Source organism: Myotis nattereri (genome assembly GCF_964212035.1).
Source record: "Myotis nattereri genome assembly, chromosome: 8".
Classification (NCBI taxonomy): Eukaryota; Metazoa; Chordata; class Mammalia; order Chiroptera; family Vespertilionidae; genus Myotis; species Myotis nattereri.
In genome coordinates this window covers 68,104,709-68,132,526 of record NC_138083.1, presented here as the reverse complement: position 1 = coordinate 68,132,526, position 27,818 = coordinate 68,104,709, and the positions used below count along the sequence as shown (strand labels likewise).

Genomic DNA, 27,818 nt, shown 5'->3' with positions numbered 1-27,818 from the left:
AGCTTTGTTTTTACTAATCCCAGAAAGCTATCTTGTGCACTGGCTTTAAATATGGTTTTTTTAATTGACTTTATTAAACTTAAGTTTTAAAATGAAGCATATTACTTTTAAAGCAGGTTAGCACACACTTTTCAAGTTCACATTGGTACAGTGTGGGTCCCAGAGGAGAAGTGGGAAGAAGGTTGAGACTGTCGGACTAAATGATAATAAAATAGATAATGAAATTAATTAGAATTATTCAGTTATTTATTAGTGTTATCATATACAGTGCTCTCTGCCTGGAACCCTCTTTGCATGGTTTCCTTTCAGCTCTCAGATTAAATGTTGCATCCTCAGCCCTTTCCTGAGCTGAACTTACTTTCCTCTTCCTACCTATATCATTCACCCTATTTATTTTCTTTATGGCATTTACCACGTTCTGGAAATACCTCGTTTATCTGTTTGTTGTTTGCTAATATCCAATAAAATGTAAGACCCATCATTTTATCTTTATCAGTCAAACCTATCCATTTTTTAGGGTTTATTTAATCTCAAAGGCATGTACTTAGGTCTTTTTTTAGGTCTTTTTAACTTCTCTGAGCACCTTCATTTGCCACTTCTGTTGTGAGGACCTATGTCTTGTTTACCTTTGCACAAAACCTGGAACAGCAGTGCTGTAGACTAGGGTATAATTTTAGCAAATGTTTATGAAATGAATGGATGATTTACACTTATTGTTACTTTGTGCCAGGCATTGTAATGACAACCTATCAGCGTTTTCACTTGAGAGATATGGTTGAGGCTTAGACTAATGTGCTTTTAAAAGAGTGAGCATATGGCATAGTTACATTATTACTGGTTAATAATACCATTTTATATGGTATAGTACTTTGTATTTTTTTAAACAGAAGTTTTCAGTTATGGCATAGCCAACCTACCCAATTTGATGCCATAGAAAATATTTGAATCTTTTTTTTTTTTAAGAGTAATTTTTTAAGAGAGCGATTCTTAAACTTATGCCTGTGAAGTACTCGGACAGAGCAAGAAGACATGCAGGCCATTGTTTTGTTTGCTTTTTTTTATAGTCAGTGTTTCCTTTCTGGTTGTGTATTTGGCACAGAGGCTGCACTGGTACAGGAAGAAAACCAGGCAGCTAGCTGCCATGGCCCTGATTTAGTTTGCCTTGTTTGTCAAGTGAGGAACACATTGGGTTCTTGGATAAAATAGGGGAGAGAATGATTTAGTTAGAGATGGCAGGAATGATTGTAACTTCCATAACCTGGTCTATGGCAAGAATCTAACTAGCCACTAATTATCTCTGTGCTTTATTCTGAGTTATTTTTGGAATAATTCATGTGATGGAGAAAAAGAATATAGAGGCTAGGAGAAATTGAGAAAAAATTTAAACTCCCCCTCAGTGCCTCACAATGTGTCCTAGGGAGAAGGAGTATAAATAACTAATTTAAATTTTACTCTGCACATTTTTAGAGTTCATCCCATCTCAAAGATATGTGAAGAGGTCTTGTTGAATTCTTCTGGATATCTTCCTATGCCAGCCACCAGATTCTCTGAATTTAGGGACTTCTCACAGTACTTTCTACTTGGTATCCTTTCATTTCCTAAAATGATTTTTTAAAAAGCCCTTGACATATACAGAAAGCTGTGTGCCCATTAAATATAGTCCTTTCCTGCAATTCATTGAAAGGTAAAAGACTTCAAACGTGAGCATCCAGTATCCAGTTTTGTTTGTTTTTGTTGAAGTAATTGAACCTTCAAACTTCAATCACAATAAAAAGGTGGGAGCATAAGGGAGGGACAAATTATATTCTGAATTTATGTAGAAAATAGAAATATGACAATTTAAAAAGAAAGGCCTATTTAATATATATATATATTATTTATTTCAGAGGGGAAGGGAGAGGGAGGGAGAGAGAGATAGAAATATCAAAGATGAGAGAGAATCATTGATCGGCTGCCTCTTACACGCCCTCCCCACTGGGGATTGAGTCTACAACCTGGGCATGTGTCCTGACCGGGAATGGTTCATAGCTTGACACTCAACCATTGAGCCACACCAGCCAGGCAAAAAAGGCCTGGTTTTGTGTTATTAAACAACTGTTAAAAACACAGAGGTGCTTTGCTGATTCCATATTTTTGTGGAATATCATGGTTTAAGAATAACTCTGATCTGGTAGATAGGAAAAAATGAGGCACACAAAGTCAATCTAATTTATCTAAGGTTACATATAGAAAATTATAAAGAGCATACAGATTTTCTGGTTCTACCTAATATTTTAGCCAATTAGTTGAAATATAAATAGAACCACAAGGAGGACAGGTCAGAGACTCAGTATGGTTTCCTAGCTGCATCTAGCAACTGTTCAATTAAATCTTTTTTTTTTTTAAATCCTTACCCCAGGATATTTTTTCCATTGATTTTTAGAGAGAGTGGAAGCAAGAGGGGGGGGGGGGAGAGAGAGAGAGAGAGAGAGAGAGAGAGAGAAGAGAGAGAAGAGAGAGAAGAGAGAGAAGAGAGAGAAGAGAGAGAAGAGAGAGAGAGAAACATCAATGTGAGACACATTGATTGGTTGCCTCCCACACACTCCCCAATCAGGGCCAGGATCGAACCTGCAACTGAGGTAGGTGTCCTTGATGGGAATCGAGTCTGAGACCCTTTAATTCGTTGGCCAACACTCTAACCACTGTGCCAAATGGAACATCATGGTTTAAGAATAGCTTGCTGTTATTAATTTTTCAGGGAGATGGTTTGTGTTGCTTACTGATAATGTCTATTTTGATGATTGTTTGTTGGGTTTTTTTTGAGACAAAGCATATTTATATTAATGTTGGTGAGAGGAAAATTAAATTTCAGTACCAAACTTTTTTTTATATATATATTTTTATTGTCTAAAGTTTTACATATGTCTCCTTTTCCCCAGTTGACCCTCCCTCCCCCCCAGCCATTCCCACCCAGAGAAGCCCTCACTGCCCCAGTGTCTGTGTCCATTGGTTATGCTAATATGCATGCATACAAGTCCTTTGGTTGCTCTCTAACACCTCTTAACCCCTGCCATTTGTTTCTGGGCCTATTCTTGTTCATCACATTATGTTGATCATTATATCCCACATATGAGTGAGATCATGTGATATTTATCTTTCTCCAACTGGCTTATTTCGCTTAGCATAGTGCTCTCCAGTTCCATCCATGCTGGAAATGGTAAAAGTTCCTTTTTTCTTTTTGTAGTGGCATAGTATTCCATTGTGTAGATGTACCACAGTTTTTTAATCCATTCATCTGCTGATGGGCACTTAGGTTGTTTCCAAATCTTAGCTATGGTAAATTGTGCTGCTATGAACATAGGGGTGCATATATCTTTTCTGATTGGTGTTTCTGGATTCTAGGGATATAGTCCTAGAAGTGGGATTACTGGGTCAAATGGGAGTTCCATTTTTAACTTTAAAAAAAATTAAAAAAAATATTTTATTGGTTTTTTACAGAGAGGAAGGGAGAGGGATAGAGAGTTAGAAACATTGATGAGAGAGAAACATCAATCAGCTGCCTCCTGCACACCCCCTACTGGGGATGTGCCTGCAACCAAGGTACATGCCCTTGACCGGAATCAAACCTGGGACCCTTCAGTCTGCAGGCCAACGCTCTATCCATTGAGCCAAAACGGTTAGGGCCATTTTTAACTTTTTTTTTAAAATATATTTTATTGATTTTTTACAGAGAGGAAGGGAGAGAGATAGTTAGAAACATCGATGAGAGAGAAACATCGATCAGCTGCCCCCCTGCCCATCTCCCACTGGGGATGTGCCCACAACCCAGGTACATGCCCCCGACCGGAATCGAACCTGGGACCCCTGAGTCCGCAAGCCGACGCTCTATCCACTGAGCCAAACTGGTTTCGGCCATTTTTAACTTTTTGAGGAAACTCCATACTGTCTTCCACAGTGGCTGCACCAATCTGCATTCCCACCAGCAGTGCAGGAGGGTTCCTTTTTCTCCATATCCTCGCCAGCGCTTGTTTGTTGATGATAGCCATTCTGACAGGTGTGAGATGGTACCGCATTGTCGTTTTGATTTGCATCTCTTGGACTTGAGCATGTTTTCATATGTCTGTATGTCTCTTTTGAAAAGTGTCTATTTAGATCCTTTGCCCAGTTTTTGATTGGATTGTTTATCTTCCTTTAGTTAATTGTATGAGTTCTCTGTAAATTTTGGAGATTAAACCCTTATCTGAAATATCATTGGCAAATATGTTCTCCCACGCAGTGGGCTTTCTTGTTGTTTTGTTGATTTTTTTTTTTTTTTTTTTGCTGTACAGAAGCTTTTTATTTTGATGTATTTCCATTTGTTTATTAGTCTCCATTGCCCTAGGACAGTGATGGCGAACCTATGACACGTGTGTCAGGTGACACGCGAACTCATTTTTTTGGTTGATTTTCCTTTGTTAAATGGCATTTAAATATATAAAATAAATTTCAAAAATATAAATATTTGTTTTACTTATGGTTGCACATATCAAAAAATTTCTGTATGTGACACGGCACCAGAGTTAAGTTAGGGTTTTTCAAAATGCTGGCACGCTGAGCTCAAAAGGTTTGCCATCACTGCCCTAGGAGCTGTGTCTGTAAAGATATTGCTACGACATATGTCTGCTGTTTTGCTGCCTATGGAGTCTTGTAGGATTTTTAAGGTTTCTCGTCTTACATTTAAGTCCTTTAGCCATTTTGAGTTTGTTTTTGTGTATGGTGTAAGTTGGTGATCTAGTTTCATTTTTTTGCATGTATCTGACCAAATTTCCCAGCACCATTTATTGAAGAGACTGTCTTGACTCCATTTTATGCTCTTGCCTCCTTTGTCAAACAGTAATTGAGCATAATGGCTTGGGTCGATTTCTGGGTTCTCTGATCTGTTCCATTGGTCATTATATGTCTGTTCTTGTGCCAGTACCAGGCAGTTTTGAGAACCGTGGCTTGGTAATATAGCTTGATATCTGGTATTGTGATCCCTCAAACTTTGTTCTTCTTTCTCAGGATTGCTGTGGCTATTCGGGGTCTTTTTTTATTCCAGATGAAGTTTTGGAGAGTTTGTTCTAGATTTTTGAAATATACCTTTGGTATTTTAATGGGGATTGCATTGAATCTGTAGATTGCTTTGGGTAGTATGGACATTTTAATGATACTGATTCTACCAATCCATGAACATGGTATGTTCTTCCATTTGTTTATGTCTTCCTTTATCTTTTTTTTTTTAATGTCCTGTAGTTTTCCAAGTACAGGTCTTTTACCTCCGTAGCTAAGTTTATTCCTAGGTTATCTTAATTTTTTTGGTGTTCGGTACAAAACTTTCGCAAATATTTTGCAATATAGGCTTGGATTTCTACTTTCATGACTTTTACGCCACCCTGGGCATTAGCTGAGAGAAATTGAATCTGATTCTGTTTTCTTCAAGGGCCTGTATTTGCCTTTGTAGGCATTTTGCATAGCAAGTACAGGTCGTATTGTGCTGAATTGTATAGTGTCTGGTATTAGATGATTTGTATAAAGTAAAATGTTTTAATGTATTGTAGCAGTGAAGATATCTTTGACGGAATTTTGACATGAGTATTATACTGAGTTAAATTCCTTAAATATTAAGGAGGGGAAATTTTTTAATCTTTATATGCCAGGAATTCTGGGATCTTCCTGTTCTCCCCTTTTTATATATTGCTGGTGGAGATGGAAGCCTATCTCAGTGTTAATAAATGCCATCACCCATTCCCTTCCCCCAGCCTTATGCTGGAGTCTAGTTTGCCTGCAGCTGCAATGGTAGGCATCTTTCAGGAAGTGACCTTGGCTTGTATTAATCAAATTCAGGACACACAAAAAAGCTTCTTGCTAACATGCTGACTTGATAAAAAATTTTATTGCATCCATTTTCTTTCAGAATGAGGCCATCTTGTAAAAAGAAGATATAGAGATGACTTCTCTAATTTAATGTATTATATTAAAAAAGCTTCTGCAAGCCATGCTTAAGAAACCTAGATTTTAAAAGTATAGACTTTTGTTAACACATATGCATAAACTTAAATCATGACAGTTTGGGAGGTTGGTTTTTTTTTTAAACCAGAAAATTACTTGTTTTAATGCTAAATTAAAAAAACAACCACACACCTATGTCAGCATCAAGTTTTTTAATTTACTGTCTTAACAACTGACATTAAATTGCTATATAAACTTTATACACTGTGAATTTATTTGGGGATCCTTTAGCAGTTGTTAAGTAAGGCAGTTTTGTTTAAAGATTATCTTTGGGTGTTCAGAATAACTGTGGTGTCTTACTTTGCTGATTTGGATAAGAAAATGAATTTCTTACATGAAGTAATTTTCTTAGGCAGTGGTAGTGCCTACAGCAGCTTCTAAATATAACCTTAAATTTAAATAAGCCTGCTAATTGTATTAATGAGAAATAATGCTAACTACAAGTTCACATGTCTGCTTATTGAGGATTTAACTGATTGTTTTGGGTAGTTAATACAGATATTTCACTTTATCATGTAAAGAAATTCAGTTTTTAAATGTAGTATAGTTAAGGTGTGTATAGATCTTCATTTTAACCTTGCTCAGTGTTAAGTATAGAATGTTGAAAAGAGTAATGGATTAGTTTACTGAGGTTTTCTGCATTTGGAAGAAATTTACATTAAAAAAATTAGAGAGCAGTTGTGTCTGTTTCCAAAGGTTCACTCTTGAGTTTAATGTATGGTGGCGGGGGTCATTCCTGGGTACTGGTGTTTGGAGAGAATACAGGAAAAGAAAGCTTAAACCTTAGAAGCTGTATCTGCATTTTGGTAGACATGTTGCCTGTTATATATTAATGTTTTGGAAAGGAGATGGGGGAGGGGGGATCTGTGCAAATAAAAAATTGGAGTGTAGATAAATACTTTAAGTGTCATCATTTTTTGAGTTGTTTTTAAGTATTTACTAGAAACACAACCAGCCATTATCTTTTATTATATTTTAAATTGTTCTTAGAATATCATGGAAATACATCTGCCACTTTAACCTACCGAAATTCACTGTCTTGATATTAGCATTAATGGTTGGTTTGTTAGCTACTACAGGATAAAGAAACTGATTTCAAGGAGAAAGATGATAACTACTCAATTATTTTTCCCCTCAAATGCCTGTTTAATATACATGGTCTTGTCACCTTGAACTTAAAATGTGTTTTGCCTTCCATCCCCACCTTCCCTGCCTCCCCAAATAAAAGAAAGAAAAAGGAAAAGCCTTCCCTGAAAAGGAATATATACAAACCTGGTAGCCAATGAGTTAATGTTCATTTGCAGCCTGAGGGGTCAGCGAGCAGTCTCTGTTTCCTGATTGGCTGCTAAAAGGTGAAATTGAAACCACTGTAAACTTTTGACCCTGTAGCAATTCTTGTGGAACGCCTTCCACTGGTGGAGCCCAGAGCTTTGCTCACCTCCCCACCCAGGCTTCCTGTATTTATTTTGTGTGATCGTGCAGCACGGCATGCAGTTTTTCCAAGAGGGGGGGGAGAGGGAAATCTGAACAAGCACCAGCAAGCAGCTTGCTTGCATGCCTGTTTTAGTAACCATGTCATTACTAACTACAACTCAGCCAAAGATGTGGGGCCTGTTAATAAACTGGTCCTCCAACCGATTTTTTACTTTTCTCCTTAATCTCAAGGTAATTTTAAAAATGCAGAATGGTTACACTTACTGCCATTGTTCATCAGTGGATAGTGTCGTTGTGTAAGCATATTTCCTGAATATGTTGAGTTAAAATAGCTCTCATTTCAGCAGATGTTCGTTATATATACCCCATTAATGTTTTCTATGTCTCATGTAATCTTTACACACTTGGCTAACATTTTTATAAGAATTACTTTCTTCTTTGCATTTCATTATAAAGAAATTCAAATGACATTTTGGTTATGATAACTATGGAAAATAATTACAGAAATTATCTGTACATTTAAATATTATCAATAATTCTCTCTTTTATGTTGAGGTAAATGGTTTTGGATTTGTCTTGCATTCACATTTAAATAGTTCTTTACAGTAAAGTTACACAGCAATCCAGTTCTCCCTTCCCTCCTTTAATATTATTATTGGACTCTGTCTTCAACTTCTGGTTCTTATATCCCTGGTGTCTGGTACAGTGTGTAGCATGTACATGCTCAGCAAATGCTTAATGAATGAACATAGTTTTCATTTCGGGAAGTATAGTGGCTATTTATACCTGCTGCTTTCCTAATTAATGGCAAGAACCATATTTTGCTTATAACTCTGAGTGCCACTGCAGTATCTGGCATTTAATAGGTACACAGCAAACATTTAATTGAATTAAATGTCTCATGCAAGGTTACTTCAAGAAGCAGGACTTTTCTGAAACCAAGGTTTCTGTTTTACTGCGTCAGTTAAATTTTCAGGTGGACTCCAGATAGGACTAAATGTTTATTATAATTTATTACATGACTAGAGTAAATTATTATAAATCAGCTTGATTCTTTTAATATATACCATATGATAAGTGGTAATACATTTCAGTTTTTTTGACCCTGTCCTTGCTTTATTAGACATGCATATGCTGTAATTTGAAATAATTCCTGCCCCCCTTGTGAAAAATATTATGGCATTTAAGAAGGTTTGTCATCACACTGTCTTTAATGGAATTAAGTCATAAATATTAAAAAAAAAATCTTTTTACTGAGTTGAGTTTATTTAGTTTCAAAAAAGTGATACCTTTCCATATAATACCAAATTTTCATGTGATTATTAACATCTGTTTTTAGTATAGCTTCAAATTGGTTGTAGTTGCAAGTTAAAAATGTTGTTATGGTTTTAACAAAGGATATATTTATCGCTTGACGAATAATCTCAACTGCAAAAGAATGTTAAATTTAATTTACACCAATATTAGGTAACCGTTTACCTGAAATTTAATTGGTGCAGAAACTTATTCTGTAGTGCTTTGAAGATGAGTGGGCAACAGCTGGCTTTCCCCAAAGACGTGATTTCCCCATCTCTATGATTATAGGGGACTGCGGAGGGGGTCTCTAGGAGCATTGCCCGTAGCAGCATGGAAAGAACAATGCGTTTAATATGATTAATAGTAGAGTCCTTGCCTCCTTCCATGTTCAACAGCAAAAGAAAGACATGTTTATAATACTCAGTGGCTTCTTTTTGTCTATTTCTGTTTCCAAGCATTAGCACCTTATAGTTTGGATTTTCTTCTGTCAACTCCCCTCCCTCAGTTTAAGTCTTTGTTTTGGCCTCAAGGCACATTTTCTCAGACCAGCTACTAACAAAGCTCAGTTTGACCCCCTCCTCCATTAGCTTTCTAGTGATGCAGGTTTTGATGATGTGGATCTCATCAGTAACCTTTTTGCTAATTCTAGTAGGAAAATTAATGTCCACCCCTCACCTTCTCAGATACCTCTTTGGGATGTGACATTCAGTTTTCGTACCAATGTGATTTGATTTTTGTATGTGTGATTGACTAAAGTCTAAATTATAAAAAAGAGTAAGTAAGAGTAATTAATTAAGCCTATTTTTGATAAAAGTAAGAAATACAGTTTCAAGAAATTTTTTAGGGCTGTTGCCTTTGTAGAGTCTTGGTTCTAGACAAGTTAAATGTAGTTTTCCTAATAGTTCCATACTTTACAAGATCCTAGAATATGTACTTTTTAGACCTAGCTCTTGCAGCCTTCTTTGGTGTAATGCTCTTGGGGCAAACCATAGATCCATAGATCTATGATTTGGGGACCTCTCTAGCCCCCACTGCACGCTTCTGGGAGTGAAGAATTTTGTAGGTGGTGTTTCTTTGGATACCTGAGGGTTATGGGGTACAAATTGGGTGGGTCAGCACCCCTTTAAACAGTTCTCACCAGCTGTACAATAATACTTTAGTGTTAATGTAGGCCAACATTCCGCACTAGGCAGCAGTACTTGTTTCCTGGGTTGGTTATTACGGTACTAGGTATATACTGAATCAAATTCTTTTTCCTACCAACTACTCTTGTTTTGTAGGCCTTATGCTCACCCCAAAACTTTTCCCCTTCCCTCAATTGAAGGAGCATCAACAAAAGAACCATTTCTGAAATGATACTTGATTTAAAACCAGGGCCAGAAATCTTGGATTTTCTTTATAGAAGTTTGGCTTGCCTTTCCCCTCCTTTCATCTCCCTCTAATTAAATTGGATATCAGAAAAATTAGTCATAACACATTGATTTCATTTAAAAACTAAAATGAATGATTGTTTTCTCCTATTTTTCATTTCAGTGTGCTTGGAAAATCTTATATGTCAAGTAATCTTTTGTTTGGCTGATAGCTTTTATTAAGCATTTATGTATTAAGTACTAATAAGGAATTTTAAGCATTTCTACTTTATCTTTACAAGAGCCTTCTTTGGTGTAATTCCCATTTTAAGATAAATCTAAGTCTCTAAGAAGTCTTAAGTTGACTCAGAGGTACCTAGCTAGTACGTGAGAGTTGAGTCTAGATCTGGTGGACTCCGAAGTTCGAACCATTATGCCAACAACTATTGTGGATAGGGAGATTGATCCCAAGAACCAGCTTGTTTTTGTCATTTCTCAATTATAACTTAGAGACTATACTGTGCTTATAAATAGATGTGTTAGTAGATATATCAGCTGTTTTTATTTGAATGGCACTGATATACTACCTGGATTCTCCTCTTTTTCCTTTGTGTACCACATATGATGTGCTTCCCACTTCCATCCCCTAATTTTCTTACCTTTAATTTGGGTTTCAAAATTACAACAGACCCATCACATCATATAGCTATATTGTGGTTGGGAATTTGTCATGGCTTCGAATATCTCATTTTCTTCTTCTATCCCTTCCCAACAGATGTGCCAATTCCATCATGCATGCTGTTGACTTTAGGGCTAGTTATGGTTGTTGTCTTGATATAGCTACTACTAGAGTTAGTGATAGTCAGATTGTTGTTGCTTTATTGTTAAATTTGGCCATTCATAAGATGGTGAATTTTGATTTTATTTAAAAAATGTGTTTTTATTGATTTTTTTAAAGGAAGGGAGAGAGACAGAGAGACAGACATTGATGAGAGAGAAACATCATTGATTGGCTGCCTCCTGTTTGCCCCACACTGGGGACCGAGCCCACAACCCGGGCATGTGCCCTGACCAGGAATAGAACCAGCGACCTCTTGGTTCATGGGTCAAAGCTCTACCACTGAGCCACACTGGCTGGACACTTGTTTGTGCACTAGAATCACCTCCACATTAGTGCAAAAGCCTGCCATTTAGATGTTCATGTTTTTTTTATATTTTCCTGTCTTTCATTTAAAAATATTTCCTGTTGGTGACTCAAATGCAGCCTTTCCTAGTGGGGGGAAAAAATCCAGGTGTTTTTTTTTTTTCTTTCTTGCTTGCTTACCCCATCCATCTGTCCATCTGTCCATCCATCCCATTCGTCTGTCCATCCGTCTTGTGGGTATTTAAGTATTAGTTTCTGCCAGGATATTAATAAGTGTCTTTAATTGTTATTTGTTAAATACTCTTTTTGGACAGGTGGGGATGTCCCAAGTTCAAATTAGCCATCTGGTTTTGATCACATTTCAGGACTTGAAACTGGGTCTCCTCCATTCCACTTTGTGTTATCCATTTTTATAAACCGTGACAAAACATATTGTATATGCCATCCCTGAGTTTTTAAGCAGAAGCAGTAATATATGGCAAAATAAGGCACCAGCTAAAATTCTTCAAAGAGGCCTCTTAATAGCCCTTTTTGTTTTGTTTCATATGTCTAGGGAAAAAGTTAATTTGTGTGTGACCAATAATACTAAGAAAGGGCAATGAAATTCAACATACTTTGTTTTTTAAATCTTCAGGATCAAAATACTTGCTGAACAGCGGAATCAGAGACCAATAAAAATAAACTTCTACTTGAACATCATTTGACTGGTTAGCCAGGTAATCCAGTATTTTTTTTTTTTTGGCTCGATCCTTTGTAATTTTCTGATTTCAACCTCTGAAGATACTACTCTCTTCTTTAATTTATGATTTAATCTTAAACTTGTTTTATATTTCATGGTTTTCTCTTTAATGATTAATTGAATGAATGCATGGTATTGAAATGAGTGGATATGTATGTGTATATATGTATACAGAAACATAACTTTTTGGGAGAGGAGGGGAACTGTGTTTTACAGTTTAATATGCGGCACTACCCGCCCACCCACCTTGTTCTTATGAGTGAACATTTTTTTCTTTCTTTTTAAATATATTCTTAATTGGTTTTAGGGAGGGAGATGGAGAGATAGAAACATCAATGATGAGAAAGAATCATTGATTGGCTGCCTCCTGCACACCCCCAACTGTAGATCAAGCCCACAACCTGGGCTTATGTTCTGATTGGAAATCTAACTGTGACCTCCTGGTTCATAGGTTGACGTCAACCACTGAGGCACGCTGGCCAGGCGTGTGTGAATATTTTAATGGTATTTAGTCAAAATCTGAATCAGCCCCATGTATTTTTACTATTTTTACATTGTGAAGACTATGATTGCTTGTATGGGCATATAACATTTTATGTAACTCCTAAATTTTATTAGTTCATCAGAATAGAAAAATGAGTATAGAAAAAGTTGCCTTTTCTTGAATTTTATATGAATGGTATTCCTCTTATGCATATATTTTACCTTTTGTAATCATGTCACAGTTCTTGGACATTTTTTTATTATTTTTTTAATTTTTTCTCTTAGTATTTCAGTTTTGGAAGTTCATATTGATATATCTTCAAACTCATTTTCTTTTTTTTCCCCCCTCAGCTGTGTCTAGTCAGCTGATAAGCCCATCAAAGGCAGTCTTCATTTCTGTTAGTGTTTTTGATTTCTAATAGTCCTGTTTACTTCTTTCTTAGTTTCCATCTTTCTGCTAACATTACTTATCTGTCCTTGCATGTTGTCCACTTTTTCCACTAGAGCCCTCAGCATATTAGTCATAGTTAAAACTGCACATTTGGATGCCAGTTGTTTTTTTTTTTAAGCTATTTTTAAGGAACCTGCTTCTTTGCTATTTACCAGCAAACTTTGGAGGCTTCTTTGCATATATTATCAAAATATGTTTTGATTATTTTAGTGCTCATGATTTCTCATTTAAGAATATACATGGTCATATAAAAACTTGTACATAAATGTTCATAGTAACATTCATAATAGCCCCCCAAAAATGGAAACAAACTAAATATCTATCAATGGATGAACGGATAAATAAAATGTTATATCTATACAATGAAGTATTATTCAGAAATAAAAAGAAATGAAGTACTGATATATGCTACAATGTGGATGAACTAGAAAGGATTCGGCTAAGTGAAAGAAACTAGTCACAAAGTACTAGATGTTGTATGATCCCATTTGTATGAACTGTCCAGAATAGGTAAATTCATAGAGACAGAAAGTAGGTTAGTGGCTGCCTAAGGTAGGGTTAGGGAAGAGATTGTGTGAGGTTGGGGGAGAATTGTGAGGATAAGGGGAGAGGCAGCTCAAGAGTACTGGGTTTCTTTTTTGGGATAATGAAAATGTTCTAAAATTGTGGTGACAGTTGTACAACTCTGAATATAATAACAGCCATTGACTCACATACTTTAAGTGTAAGGTAAGTTAATTAGATCTCAGTAAAGTTGTTAAAGAACATAGCTGATGTATTGAGGAATAGTAAGAGCTCTATGATGCCATAAAGGAATTTTATGGAAAAATATTGTTACTTTTCTCATGGCACTGACTTCAGAAGGTTTGCTGTCTCAAACATTCCTGGGTTTCAAAAATAACATGTTAATTGAACTCACCTCAATTTTTAAAAATCAGTCTTTGTTATAGTAGTCATCCTGTAATTATAGGGTTAATGTCAATTCTACAACAGTATCTTTTTCAAGTGTCAAGAAAGTTTATATTGAAAATAATTTCTTTTAAAAAATATTTTATTGATTTTTTACAGAGAGGAAGGGAGAGGGATAGAGAGTTAGAAACATCCATGAGAGAGAAACATCGATCAGCTGCCTCCTGCACACCCCCTACTGGGGATGTGCCTGCAACCGAGGTACATGCCCTTGACCGGAATCGAACCTGGGGACTCTTCAGTCCACAGGCCGACGCTCTAGCCACTGAGCCAAACTGGTCAGGGCTGAAAATAAATTTTTTTAAAAAAAATATATTTTATTGATTCTTTACAGAGGAAGGGAGAGGGATAGAGAGCCAGAAACATCGATGAGAGAGAAACATCGACCAGCTGCCTCCTTCCTGCACACCCCTCACTGGGGATGTGCCCGCAACCAAGGTACATGCCCCCGACTGGAATCGAACCCGGGACCCTTCAGTCCGCAGGTTGACGCTCTATCTACTGAGCCAGACCGGTCAGGGCTGAAAATAATTTCTTAAAAAAAATTAATTCAGAGTCATACCCAGACCTATCTGCATTGAAATACTTAATGGGTATCTTGCAGCAAAATTGTTTAGAAATCAATTTTTGTTCTCAAGCTTATGATAGTAATTACAAAAAATTATCAAAAAAGCCATAATTTTGGTGGATCTGCTATTTAGGGCTAATTTAAGTGCTGCAGTTTCAAGTGGAAAAGCCAAAGTTATTTTACTTGGGGTAATCAGACCACACTTAGTTTCTTGCCCCCCTTTTATTTTCTTCTTAGGCTTTAAACTTAACACCCCCCCCCCCCCCCCCCCACACACACACACGTTTTTAAAAATTGATTTCAGAGAGGAAGGGAGAGGGAAAGAGATAGAAACATCAATGATGAGAGAGAATCATTAATCTGCTGCTTCCTGCACACACCCCACTGGGGACTGAGCCCACAATTTGGGTATGTGACCTGACCAGGAATCAAACCATGACCTGCTAGTTCATAGGTTGATACTCAGCCATTGAGCCACACCAGCCGGGCAGTTTGAAACTTTTAAGAGTCTCCTTCTATGTATGGAACGAAGACTGATGACTAATGATACATTTAAAATTGGAGGTAACTGGTTCTGTGATGATATATAGGAAAATATTAATGCATTAATAATTTTAAAGGCAAATATTTTGAATTTAATGTAGATCAAACAGTTATTTAAAAGGTAATTTTTTTGAGCAGAGGTTACATGTCAAAAAGATTCTTTTAACAAAAGACTGAAGGTTAAGCTGGTTTGCTTTGATATTTCTCTTTCAAAATATGTAGAGAAAACTGTTAAAGTTGTAAGATTCATCTTTGACATGAACAACAAATATCTAAATTGCTGTACTAATCTACAATCACCATTTTTCTGCTCTTGGTGAAAATGTATGGCGATGAGATCTCAGTAAATAGTTCATAGTCAGGGTTCATAAAAAGGACAGTTTTATTACACTTGGAAAATATACACATAAAAATGGTCAGATTGGTAATAACGTAGCTCTTGTAGTACTTAATTTTGTAACTTAATTAAGAAATACAATTGGCCTAAATATCAGCACAACTATATAAAAGTGAACTGCTGTACAAATAGTTCAGTTTATTATAAATGGCCCTCTCTCTCATGTGCCAAACTTATAATTACTTTCTTATGATTCTGTCTTTGTTTCTGAAAACTGTTTTACTAAGACTATTGTTTTTGAACCTGTAAAATATTTAACATAAAGCCTGCATTATTATGAAGCTGATATTGAAAACCTCTAAACTTCTGACCTTGAATAGGATTTGTTATGTGTAACCATTACATGGTGCTGATGGATTCAAAATTACCTTTCCTGGGACTCTGCTTTGTGAAAAATAGTGTGTATTGGGCACGAGTGCATGAGCTGACATTTATCAAGGATAACAGGGGCCTTACTTATTTTAACATTTTAAAGTAACTTTGAACACTCTGCATGTGTGCACACGTGGTCAACATATGTTCCTAAGATATATTTTCCATCATGTATTAATGAAACTAAGTATTACTATTCTTTAATGAGCTTCATTTATTAAACTCATACTATGTGAGTACACAAACATACTATGGCAATATACTTTGTGAGTTCACAAAGATCAGTTTAGGATAGTTAATTCACTTCTGTAGACTTTTATCTTTTATAGTTTTTAAATTATAACAACTAAAAATGTACTTAACATATTTCAAGCAGCACTCCTATTACACAGTGTGTGATTTGGCATTTCTTTCATTCCTCTACTATAACATTTGACCCTAATGTAGAAAACTGAGTTATAAAAATTATTATTTTTTTCTAAATCAACTACTGGTATATTGCTTTTCTGTTTAAAAGGATTTTTATAGAGCTAGTTATTTTACTGGAGAGTAACATAAAGAGAATTGGAATTACATGACTTTTAGTCTTGGTCCTTAGCTTTTTAAAATTTTCTTTAAAATTTGATTGTGATAATTTAGAAAGAATTCTAGAATAAAACTGCAGAGTTCTTCTTGTGTAGGCAAACTTGTTAATTAAAATAATGGTAACACCTTTTAATGGTTGGTATGGGTTTCAGATGCTGCAACCCTACAATATATTGATATGCAGATCACATGGACTTGGTGCAAGGTAAAGGGAGACGTACTTTGACTTCAAAAGACAAATTGGCCATGCACAGCTATAATCCTCCTGTCTTTTCACTTTAAGAGATGATTCAGTACTATAAGGCCCTGGGAAGTAGGTTAATTTTTTGTGTGTATGAGAGTTTTTAATTGGGCTTTTGGTAAGCCTTTTTTGTGGAGTGAAGGTATCATGGAAATTGTGGCTATTTTCATTACTTAAATACCTCTCTCCCAATTCCATCCTATCTAATAAAAGAGAAACATGGCAATTAGCCGTACGTCTGCTACCCTTCCCATTGGCTAATCAGGGTGATATGCAAATTAACTGCCGGCCAAGATGGCGGCCGGCAGCCAGGCAGCTTGAAGTGAACATGAGGCTTGCTTGCTTCAGTGACGGAGGACTCCAACGTTCCCCGCCTGCCGCTCCCTGCCTCTGAGCTTGCAGTTTGGAACATTGTTACAAATATAGAAGCTAAACAAAACCCCAGAAACCTGCTTTCAGCCAGCCGGGATCTCAGAGCTGGAGTTGAAACAGTGTTTCAATTATAGAACCCAAACAAACCAGATACCTGCTTTCAGCAGCCGAGGCCTAAGAGCTGGAGCCAAGCCTCAGAGCTAAAGCTGGCCCAGAATAAAAAGAAAAGAAAAAAAGGAGCGGTTGGGAGCTTCAGTCACCCGCCAGCCTGAAAACAGCCCTCAGCCCCTCACCCAGACTGGCCAGGCACCCCAGTGGGGACCCCCACCCTGAAGAGTGTGTGACCAGCTGCAAACAGCCATCATCTCCTCATCCAGGCTGGCCAGGCACCCCAGTGAAGACCCTCCCCCCCCCCCCCCCCCCGATCCAGGACACCTTCAGGGCAAACCAGCCGGCCCCCACCCATGCACCAGGCCTCTATCCTATATAGTAAAAGGGTAATATGCCTCCCGGCACCGGGATCAGTGGAGCCGCGAGGCCTCCCGGCACTGGGATCAACATGACAGGGGGCAGCGCCCAAACCTTCTGATCGCCCTGCGGCTCTGTGTGTGACAGGGGGCGGGGCCACAACCTCCCTATCGGCCCTGCTCTGTTCGTGACGGGAAGGCGCCCCAACCCCCTGATCAGCCCTGCTCTGTGCCTGATGGGGGGGAGCTCCCCAACCCCCTGATCGCCCTGCGGCTCTGTGTGTGACAGGCTGCGGTGCCCCAACCCCCTGATCGGCCCTGCTCTGTGTGTGACAGGGTGCGGCACCCCAACCCCCCTCCCATGGGCCCTGCTCTGTGTGTGACGGGGTAGAGCCATAACCTCCCCATCGGCCCTGCCCTGAGTGTGAGAGTGGCGGCGCCCCAACCCCCTGATCGGCCCTGCTCTGTGGGTGATAGAGGGCGGCGCCCCAACCGCCCCCCACGGGCCCTGCTCTGTGTGTGTCGGGGTAGAGCCATAACCTCCCCATCGGCCCTGCCCTGAGTGTGACAGGGTGCGGTGCCCCAACGCCCTGATCTGCCCTGCTCTGTGTGTGACAGGGTGCGGTGCCCCAACTCCCCTATTGGCCCTACTCTGTGAGTGACAGGGGGGAGCTCCTCAACCCCCTGATCGGCCCTGCTCTGTGTGTGACGGGGCAGCGCCCCAACCCCCTGATGGGCCCTGCTCTGTGTGTGACAGGGAGTGGCGCCACAACCTCCCCATCGACCCTGCCTTGAGTGTGACGGGGCTGTGCCCCAACCCCCCAATCGGCCCTACCCTGAGAGTGATTGAGGGTGGCATCGCAACCTCCCAATCTGCCCTGCTCTGTGCATGACAGGGGCGGCGCCCCAACTCCCCAATCGGCCCTGCTCTGAGCCCGACCAGGGGCTGCACCTAGGGATTGGGCCTGCCCTCTGCCACCCGGTAGCGGGCCTAAGCCAGCAGGTCGTTATCTCCCGAGGGGTCCCAGCCTGCGAGAGGGCACAGGCCGGGCTGAGGGACCCTCCTCACCCCCAAGTGCACAAATTTTTGTGCACTGGGCCTCTAGTTTGAAATATAAGAAGCCTGAGTTCTATTCCTTTCCTTTTTTTTCTTTCTTTTTTTTTAGCAGTTGAAAAGGGAACCATTTTCTTAAGAATGATGAAGAGTGAAAGAAATTTTAAATTTAGGTTAGTTAAATTTCCAATGTCTTTATATTTTAAAAAATTGCAGAGCAATTAAGCATGAATTTTCAAAGAAGAAATTGTCCTTAATTACTTGTGATCTAAGTGCCTTTCTAATAAGAGGTACTGTTTCAATAAATTCTTTTGACAGAGAAGTATACACTATCAGAAAGGTTTAAAAAAATATTTGAAATGTTTACATAAGAACACTTCAAGACCATTACCAAAACTTTTTTGTAGATCTTAGCATTTTTGAGAATTTAGTACCTTCCAAAAGACATCTCCATCATTCCCTCTTAGGTACCAAGGTTTAGGTAATTTACTTAAGTTATTCAGCTAATATAGGAGTTAGAAAATGCAAATAACTACATTGTTTCCTGAATTTATCTGGATGGTAGGTGTAGTTACTTTAGAATTAAAGAGGCAAATTTCATTAAAAAAAAATAACCTTGATTCTAGAGAAAAGCTGTTTTTTCAAGCCTGCCATTTGACTTTTCTTTTTTGGGGGGAGGTTATATGGTTTTTAATTCTTTAAGCAACTTTGTTAAGGTGATGGCATATCCATTTTAGAGAATGAGAAATTGAAGTTCAGAGATTAAAATTTGTTAATATTAGGCTGGGGTTTATATAAACTATTTTTCCTTCATTGTGCTGCATTCTGGTTGGTTTCATCAGTTTTCTTATCCACTTTACTCTATGTGTGTGTGTTGTTATAGTCTAGGACAGCCGTGGGCAAACTACGGCCCCAGTGGGCCGGATCCGGCCCGTTTGAAATGAATAAAACTAAAAAAAAAAAAAAAAAGACCGTACCCTTTTATGTAATGATGTTTACTTTGAATTTATATTAGTTCACACAAACACTCCATCCATGCTTTTGTTCCGGCCCTCCGGTCCAGTTTAAGAACCCATTGTGGCCCTCGAGTCAAAAAGTTTGCCCACCCCTGGTCTAGGAATTAATACTATTGAGTTTTGGTTCCGGATATGGGTTTAAGTATCTCATGCTAACCAAATCTATCCAGAGTTCGGATATCTGTTGCTCAGCTAATGGGCAATACTATCTTTTTTAATACTTTATAATATCTGAAAGTTTATAATTCATTCTTTCACAACCACTTATTTTGTTTCTTTTCATCTATTTTTTCACTCATCGATTCTTTATCTCATTAAGAATCAAACAGCCCTGTCTGGTTTGGCTCTGTGGCTAGAGCGTTGGCCTGCGGACTGAAGGGTCCCAGGTTCGATTCTAGGCAAGGGCATGTACCTTGATTGTGGGCACATCCCCAGTAGTGGGTGTGCAGGAGGCAGCTGATAGATGTTTCTAACTCTCTACCTCTCTCCCTTCCTTTCTGTAAAAAAATCAATAAAATATATTTTTAAAAAAGAATCAAACATTTATTTTAAACTTCTTTCCAGTTCATTTTATTGGGTGGTGAGTTTATCTTCAGATATTGAGGAATTTCTTGGTCATCTTTCTTAGTTCTGTTTTCAAGTACACTTGAGAATTTTAGTTTACAATTTGCATCTTGAGTGGGAAACGTATTTTTCTTCTGTTGGTGCCCTTCATGTATGCCACTCTCCCTGCCCCTGGCACTCCTGGCTCTATTTTTGAAAAAATATATTTTTATTGATTTCAGAGAGGAAGAGAGAGAGAGATAGAAACATCAGTGATGAGCTAGAATCCTTGGTTGGCTGCCTCCTGCATGCCCCTTACTGGGAATCGAGTCTGCAACCCGGGCACGTGCTCTTCACCATAATCGAACCCAGGACCTTTCAGTTCGCAGGTCAACATTCTGTCCATTGAGCCAAACCAGCTAGGGTGTAACTTTTTTAAAAAAAATACATTTTAGTTGATTTTTAGATACAGAAGACGGGAGAGGGATAGAGAAATAGAAACATTGATGAGAGAGTCACATTGATTGGCTGTCTCCTGCACCGACCCCCCTACTGGAATTGAGCCTGAAACCAGTAATCAAACCCATGACCTCTTGGTTCCTGGGTCAGTGCTCAGCTGTTCAGCCCACACCAGCCAGGCCCTAACTATTTTTTGTTGATTTTACCCATATCTACCATACCTTCAGTCGAGGTTCAGGATTCCATGCTGAAGTATTAATTGCAATATCAGAAATATGCATGACTCAGGTTTTGTGTATATTGCCCTTTCTTCAGCTGCAGTGACTGTTTGCTATAATCAGTAACTAGCTATTGATAATTGCTTTTTCCCCCACCTTCCTTTCAGAAATTTTTTGTTCGGTTTCTACCTATGAGCCTTGCTTTTGGTCCTGTTATCTTGTGCATGATTTGATTTCTTGATTGTCTTTGCTAATTTCTGGTCCTGGAGCTCCGTGGTTCCATGGAGTCATCAGTTCATTACCTTGTATTTGCTCAGTTTTGGTCCAAAGATATATTTGTGATATTTGAGCATGGCTGTGTCTTTCTATATAATAAAAATATTTTGTCATTATTGTATATGGAGCAAGGGGGAAAAGTGTGTTTGGTTGAAAGCAATAATCCACTATGTAATTTTATCAGGAATTCCTTTGTTCTCTTAATCTCACAACATGGCATAGTTATACAGATGGTTCCCTACTTAAAATGGTTTGACTTAAGATTTTTGATGAAGCGAAAGCAGTACACATTCAGTAGAAATATACTTTGAATTTTGAATTTTCTTTTTCCTGGACCAGTGATATGTGTGGTACGATACTCTCTTGTGATGCTAGCCAGCAGCAGTGAGCCTCAGCTCCTGCAAGGGTACACAACCCATACTCTACAGTGTTTTGTTGGATGATTGTGTCCAACAGTAGACTAACTAATGTAGGTGTTCTGAGCATGTTTAAGGTAGGCCATGCTAAGCTATGATGTTCAGTAGGTTAGGTGTACTAAATGCATTTTTTACTTTAAATATTTTCAACTTTAATGGGGTTATTTCAGTTTATGATGGGTTTATTGGGATGCAACCCCACTGTAAGTTGATGAACTTCTGTATAGGTCTACAGATAGTGGATACTGAAATATTTATTAAATCAATGTGGAGGATCTTGGAGAAACCATAGCAGTTTCAAACCCTGAACCCCAACATTAATCTAGCTCAGTGGTTCTCAAAGTGTGGTTGATGGACCCTTGGGAGTCCTTGAGAACCTTTTATGGGGTCCACAGAGTTCAAACAGTTTTTATAGTATCTGTTATTTGTCATTCTCATCCTGCTGATGTTTGTACTGATGGTGCAAAAACAGTGGTGCATAAAGCTGCTGGCACCTTAGCATGGATCATGGCAGTGGCACCACCAGACCGTTCTTCACTCATAAAGAAAAAGCCCACCCATTTCCCACTCAGGATTGTCCTTGATAAAGCAGCAAAATTGCTCATTTCGTTAAATCTTCCCTTTTGAGCACTATATTTTAAATATTCTGTCTAGTGAGAATGGAAAACATGCAGAAGGCACTCTGCCTAGGTTGTCTTGGGGAAAGCACTTGGGCAGTGGCTTTGTCCTGAATGGGCCACTTTCTTCACGGAAGGCCGTTTTACTCGCAAGAACTGTGGTTATTGAAACTTGGATTTTGCTGACAGTTTCTTAAAAATGAGCAAGGTGATCCTAGCTCTTCAAGGAAAACATCTCACGTGTCGATAGTGGTAAAATTTGAGTTTTAAGTAAAAATTGTTGGTAAATTTGAATCTGCCACCATGAGTGTAACATCTTCTCAGGACACAAAACGTTTAGGGTAAGGTGGGTGGTGACATTAATGTGGAGTTTTTGATATTGTATAATGAAAATATCAGTATTTGAAAATCTGCTTAATCAGTGAACCAGTATTATCCAGATGACAGTGATGTTATAAAATCATGCATGAGTTAAAGATTTGTTTAGAGTGCAAGGGAGGTCATTATATTTTACTGTTAGAGCATGAAAGCTCATTGATATGGTTGCAATTAACCTTTAAGAAAGTACCACCTGTTAGCCCTGGTTGGGTAGCTCGGTTGGTTAAAGCATCATCTCTCTACACCAAAGTTTCAGGTTCAATCCCCAGTTAGGGCACATAATGAAGCATCCAAGGAATGCATAAATAAGTAGAACAACAAAATATCACTGTTTTTCTCTCTCTGTCTTTCTCTCCCTTCCTCTATGTCTCTAGAGTTAATAAATAAATAACAATTAAAAAGCAAAGTACCACTGGCTGTAATGGCTCAGTGGTTGAGCATCGACCTATGAACCAGGAGGTCACGGTTCGATTCCTGGTCAGGCCACATGCCCAGGTTGCGGGCTCGATCCCCAGTGTGGGGTGGGCAGGAGGCAACCGATGAATGATTCTTTCTCATTGATGTTTCTATCTCTCCTTCAACTTTCCTCTTTGAAATCAATTAAAAATATTTTTTTAAAAAAGCAAAGTACCACTTTTCAAGTTTTAGCATAATATCAACGACAAGTTCTCTCTTAATTATTTGTAAATGACTATTGAAATAGACCTTCCTTTTACAAGTACATGTTTCTTTTAGGCTGGATTTCCTTTTTAGTTTTAATCAAAATAACATATTGCAACAGATTGAGTGGAGAAATAGATAAGAGAATTCAACTATTCCTACGTCAGACAAAAGAGTTGTAAAAATGTAAAGCAGTGTCACCTCTTTCTTGGAATTGTTTTATTTCCAAAAAGTTATTTTCTCATAAAATTTTTAACATATAATGGGATTATTATAAAATGAATTAGTATTTCAAATGTTTCTAAGTTTTAATGTATAATATGGTAAATACTGATAGATATAATCCAAATAACAAAAGCTTTTTGGGTTCTAAATTTTTAACAGGTAAAGGAATCCTGATATCAAAAAGGTTGAGAAGCCTGAACTAGTAAATTTGGTTGGAACTCTAGAAGCATTTGACATAAACCTTTCACCTTGCTGTATGTATTTGTTAGCTGTAGCACATCTAGTTCCTGCTATACTGCAGTCGGTTCTGTCCTGCTTAAACATGAAGGGCGCCTGAGCACCCTTCAAAAAGCTTGGCCAGTTTCAAGGACATGTCGTCGTCCTTAACCTGAATGTCTCTTTTAGTAGTAAGAACCACATTGACTGAAGAGGGTTAGGACTTTGAACAACTATCATGTATAACATTGTGTATTCTGTCAGTACTCACTTCCTGCTTTTGAATTACAGATCAGGCATTAATTTTCAGTGGAGACCTTTTAGAGCACACAAACACATTTTGTGATTCTATACTTAACCAGATCAACAGTTTTCAACTAGTGTGTTGCAAATTTTTTTAAAAAACTGTATTTAGTTAGGGGAACTGACCTCTTTTCCCTTAGATTTTTCAAAAAAAAAAAAAAGGGGGGGGGGAAACAACAGCCAATACAACAATGACTGTCTGGTGTGAATGCCCTGTCTTGAACCATAAATATAAAAGTCATATAATAGAATTGCATGTCATTGGTCATGTTGCATAATAATGTTGCATCTGATTGGTTAATTCTTGGTACCAGAAATCCTTATATGCATGGTTTTTAAAAAAGTCACTTTGGAGTCAAAAGGGAAGGTAATTACTATTGTTCTTTTCTTTTTTTTGTAAATCAATAAAAATTATACCTATTTTTTGTCAGATTGGCAAAAAATAGAATATTTTTTGGTGTGCTGCAGAATTTTAATTAGTTTATGTGTGCATGAGATGAAAAGGTTGAAAATCACTGTACTAGATTATTGATCCTGACACTGGATCATCAGCTAATCGAAGGCAAAACACTTTTGTCTGTTTTGATCAGCAGTTCATCCCAAGTACATGGCATAGGGAATTTGAACTCCTTTGTCTATGTAGACAACACTCAATACATTGAATAGTGACCACTCCTTTTTATTTTATTTTTTGTTAATCCTTACCTGAAGATACTTTTTCCATTGATTTTTTTAGAGAATGGAAGGGAGGAGGAGATACAGAAAGAGAGAAACAAATTTCACTTTGCCACTAACCTTTAAAATGGAGAGAGGGACACATTGACTGCTCGTGCCCTGGTTGGGCTGAGAATCAAGGCATGTGCCCTTGATAGGAATTGAATCCATCCTTCTGCCAGCAAGTGGATGCTATAACCATTAAGCAAAACTGGCTAGGGCTAACCACTCTTTAAAAAAAAAAAAAAAAAAAAGTATGTTTTTATTGATTTCAGAGAAGAAGGGAAAGGGATAGAGAGATAGAAACATCAATGATGAGAGAGATTGGCTGCCTCCTGCACACCCCACACTGGGGATTAAGTCTGTAACCTGGGCATGTACCCTGACCAGGAATCAAACCGTTACCTCCTGGGTTCATAGGTCAACGCTCAATCACTGAGCCATGCCAGCTGGCCTGACCACTCTTTTTTTTTTTTTTTTTTTTTTTTAAAACAACAACAACACACTTGTTTTATTGAAAAATAATTGACATATGCTACTGTGTAAGTTTAAGGCATGTAGCATGATGGTTTGATTTACATACATTGTGAAATGATTACCACAGTAGATTCAGTTAACATCCATCATCTCATATGGAAAGGAAAAGGAGAAAAAAACCCACAATTTTTTTTTCCTTGTGATGAGAACTCTTAGGATTTCCTTTCAACAGTTTTCCTATATATCATATAGAAGTGTTAACTGTAGTCATCATATTGTATATTACATTCCTGGTAATTAGTGACCACTCTTAAGACACTTGCTGAAGTGGGTTTTGATTTTAGCCAGTTTAGTTGTATGAATGATTTTACAAGAGTTCCTAATTAAAGTTTTGCCTCAGATATTCTCTAGCAATAATGAGGTGCCCCCCGCATCATTTCCTAGACATGCATAGGCAGGTTTTATGAAGTTTAGAAAGAAGCTCTTTAAAGTCATGAATCATGAAATTGATCTATAAACATCAATAACAGCAACAACAAAAAACCCCACAAAACCCCAAGCTATGTTTTAAATTATTTGAATGATGCTCTCTTTGTCCCATTTCTTTTATTTTATATTCTTGTTGAAAATTTCTTCCCTGGAACAATCTTGACTTAGAAGCACAGTTTTTTGTGTTTTTTTTTTTTTTTTTTAAGCTCCACGTGGTCTATAGTAGCTATATTTTGAAGGGGACTAGGAAGGCAGTTGAGGTTATTGTTCAGTTTAGACTTTGATACTTTTTAACATTTCTACCAGTGCTACCCCACCTTCCAACATGTAAGTGATGTTAAGAGTGCTTTAAAATTTTCTTTTTGGACTTTGACATATATGTTCTCATATTATTGTTATCCTGAAATCAATAATGACTTTTGGAGATGTATTTGAAGAGAGAAATTCTGTTTGTAGGCATGTAACTTCTAGGGATATAGAAACATTATTTTAAAAAAGGATTCTTTTGAATTTAAAGTAATTTAGTCTAGGAATGGAACAAGATGTGAGGTCAGAAAAAGAACACACGCACGCGCGCCCCCCCCCCACCCCCCCCAAGCAAAGACTGGGCCACAGACTAACCTGCAGTAATGATGATGATCCATACAGGAAGTCTTATGAATTTGATTTGCCATGTTGTGTTGCTAGAGTTAGAAACCATCAGCTTTAACCCCTTTGCTTTTAGAGAAGGAACTCTGTTTTTCCTTTGATACATCTTACTCTTTTTCTTCTACCCTCAGTACCTTTTCTTTTTGAAAAATTAATTCAATGTGCTTTTATTGGCTTTGAATTTCCACATTGTTAGTTTTTGTAGTATTAGTGTCATAAGTAAACCTGTAGCTTCTTTATGTTTTTGATATTGGTGGACAGGGCTAATTTCAATAATGTAAGGGGGTAGTGTCTTGGTACTTTTAAGTTTCTTACTCTGCAAGTCCTCCAATATAGGAATAGCTGTTTTGCTATTAACGCATGGTGAGCATTCCCTGTGTCATTCATTGCTTTCTTAGTGCCACTTTCTTTAGCAGTTCTGCCGCTCTTTGCCATTTGGTTACCAGGTGGCTAATGTTGATAGCTCTTAAGTTTTAAAATTTCTTCTAATGTCTTCCTCTTCTGAGGCAGATAGAATGGATTAGGAGAGAATGGGTCACATGTTGTGGTCATCTCTTCTTTACATCCTTATAGCTTATTAATTACACATGTGTCATATTTTATTTCTCCTCTGTGCACACACACCCCTAACTCCTCACTGCTTATCTTAATTTAGTACTTTATCACTTACCTCAAGGGGGCTAAAAGCTTGGTTTTCTCTTCTTCCTCTCCAGCTTATATTTTCATTATGTATCAAGGGACAACTTTATGTATAAACAGTACTTTTGAAATAAACTTATGTCTGTCAAAGAAAAATTAAACCACAAATCTAGATGTAAAAAGAGATAAATAAAAAAGAACCACTGTGTACTTTGAAGGTGTTTGGATGTCCTCTTCAGAATCTTCTAAAAGGTGCTACTTATTCTTTTTCTTCTACCCTCAGTAGAAGGTAGAAGAAGTTAGACTTAAGGTTAAAAACAAAATAGGAAATATTTCAGTGATAATTCTTGGTCAAAATTCTTTTTATCTTAAGAACACAGATATCTATGACAGTACACTGGTATTTTCATAACATTATGTTAGCTACTGGCTACAGCTCATTACACTATTTCAGTGGGAAGTTGTTTTGAATTCCAGTCAGCTCTTTGTATGTTGAGGTTAGCCTGCATAGTCCTGGCTAATTTATTTGTCTGAATCTTTTTAATTTGTTGCCATATGGGATATTCATAGCTATTTGTTTTTCAAATGAGAGCAAAATTAGTGTTGCTGAGTATACATCTTTGTTCTTGGTATTTTGTACCTCTGAGGGATCACCATTATTCCCTATGCTTGCTTTGCATTTTTATCCTTACAATATACATATGGTATGTGAGATGTGATTAGCCCCAGTTTTTTTATAGGTGATAAGCTTTTTACAGGTGACAAAAGTTTACCTTTTAGTGAAATTGAGATTCACCTCTCAAGTTTGATTCCAATAAATCCCCAATACAATCTTTTTATTGTATCATAGTACATTAGCTGAAGGATTCCAAATCCTTGAGTTTTAGTTTTGATAGCTTGAAGCTACTATATTTTTTGGAATGGGAATACCCAGGTGAATATTACATGTTAGGAAGAAGGCAAATACGTTCTACAAAGGGTTTCCCTCTCTCTCCCCAATGAATCTTCTTTGTATTTTAGGAAGATTATAGAGTTAGTCAGAAGTACAGCTAAT

The 27,818-nt window shown here is 37.7% G+C and overlaps 1 protein-coding gene across 1 annotated transcript in view; it reads left to right on the top strand.

Moving 5' to 3' along the window:
• The window catches only part of NCOA3 (nuclear receptor coactivator 3), a 107,857-nt gene that overhangs the window by 42,062 nt on the left and 37,977 nt on the right, over positions 1 to 27,818 (top strand). The window contains exon 2 of the mRNA XM_081097774.1: positions 11,864 to 11,945. The gene's annotated coding sequence lies outside the window, so the exon portion shown is untranslated. The remainder of the gene's footprint in view (positions 1 to 11,863; positions 11,946 to 27,818) is intronic.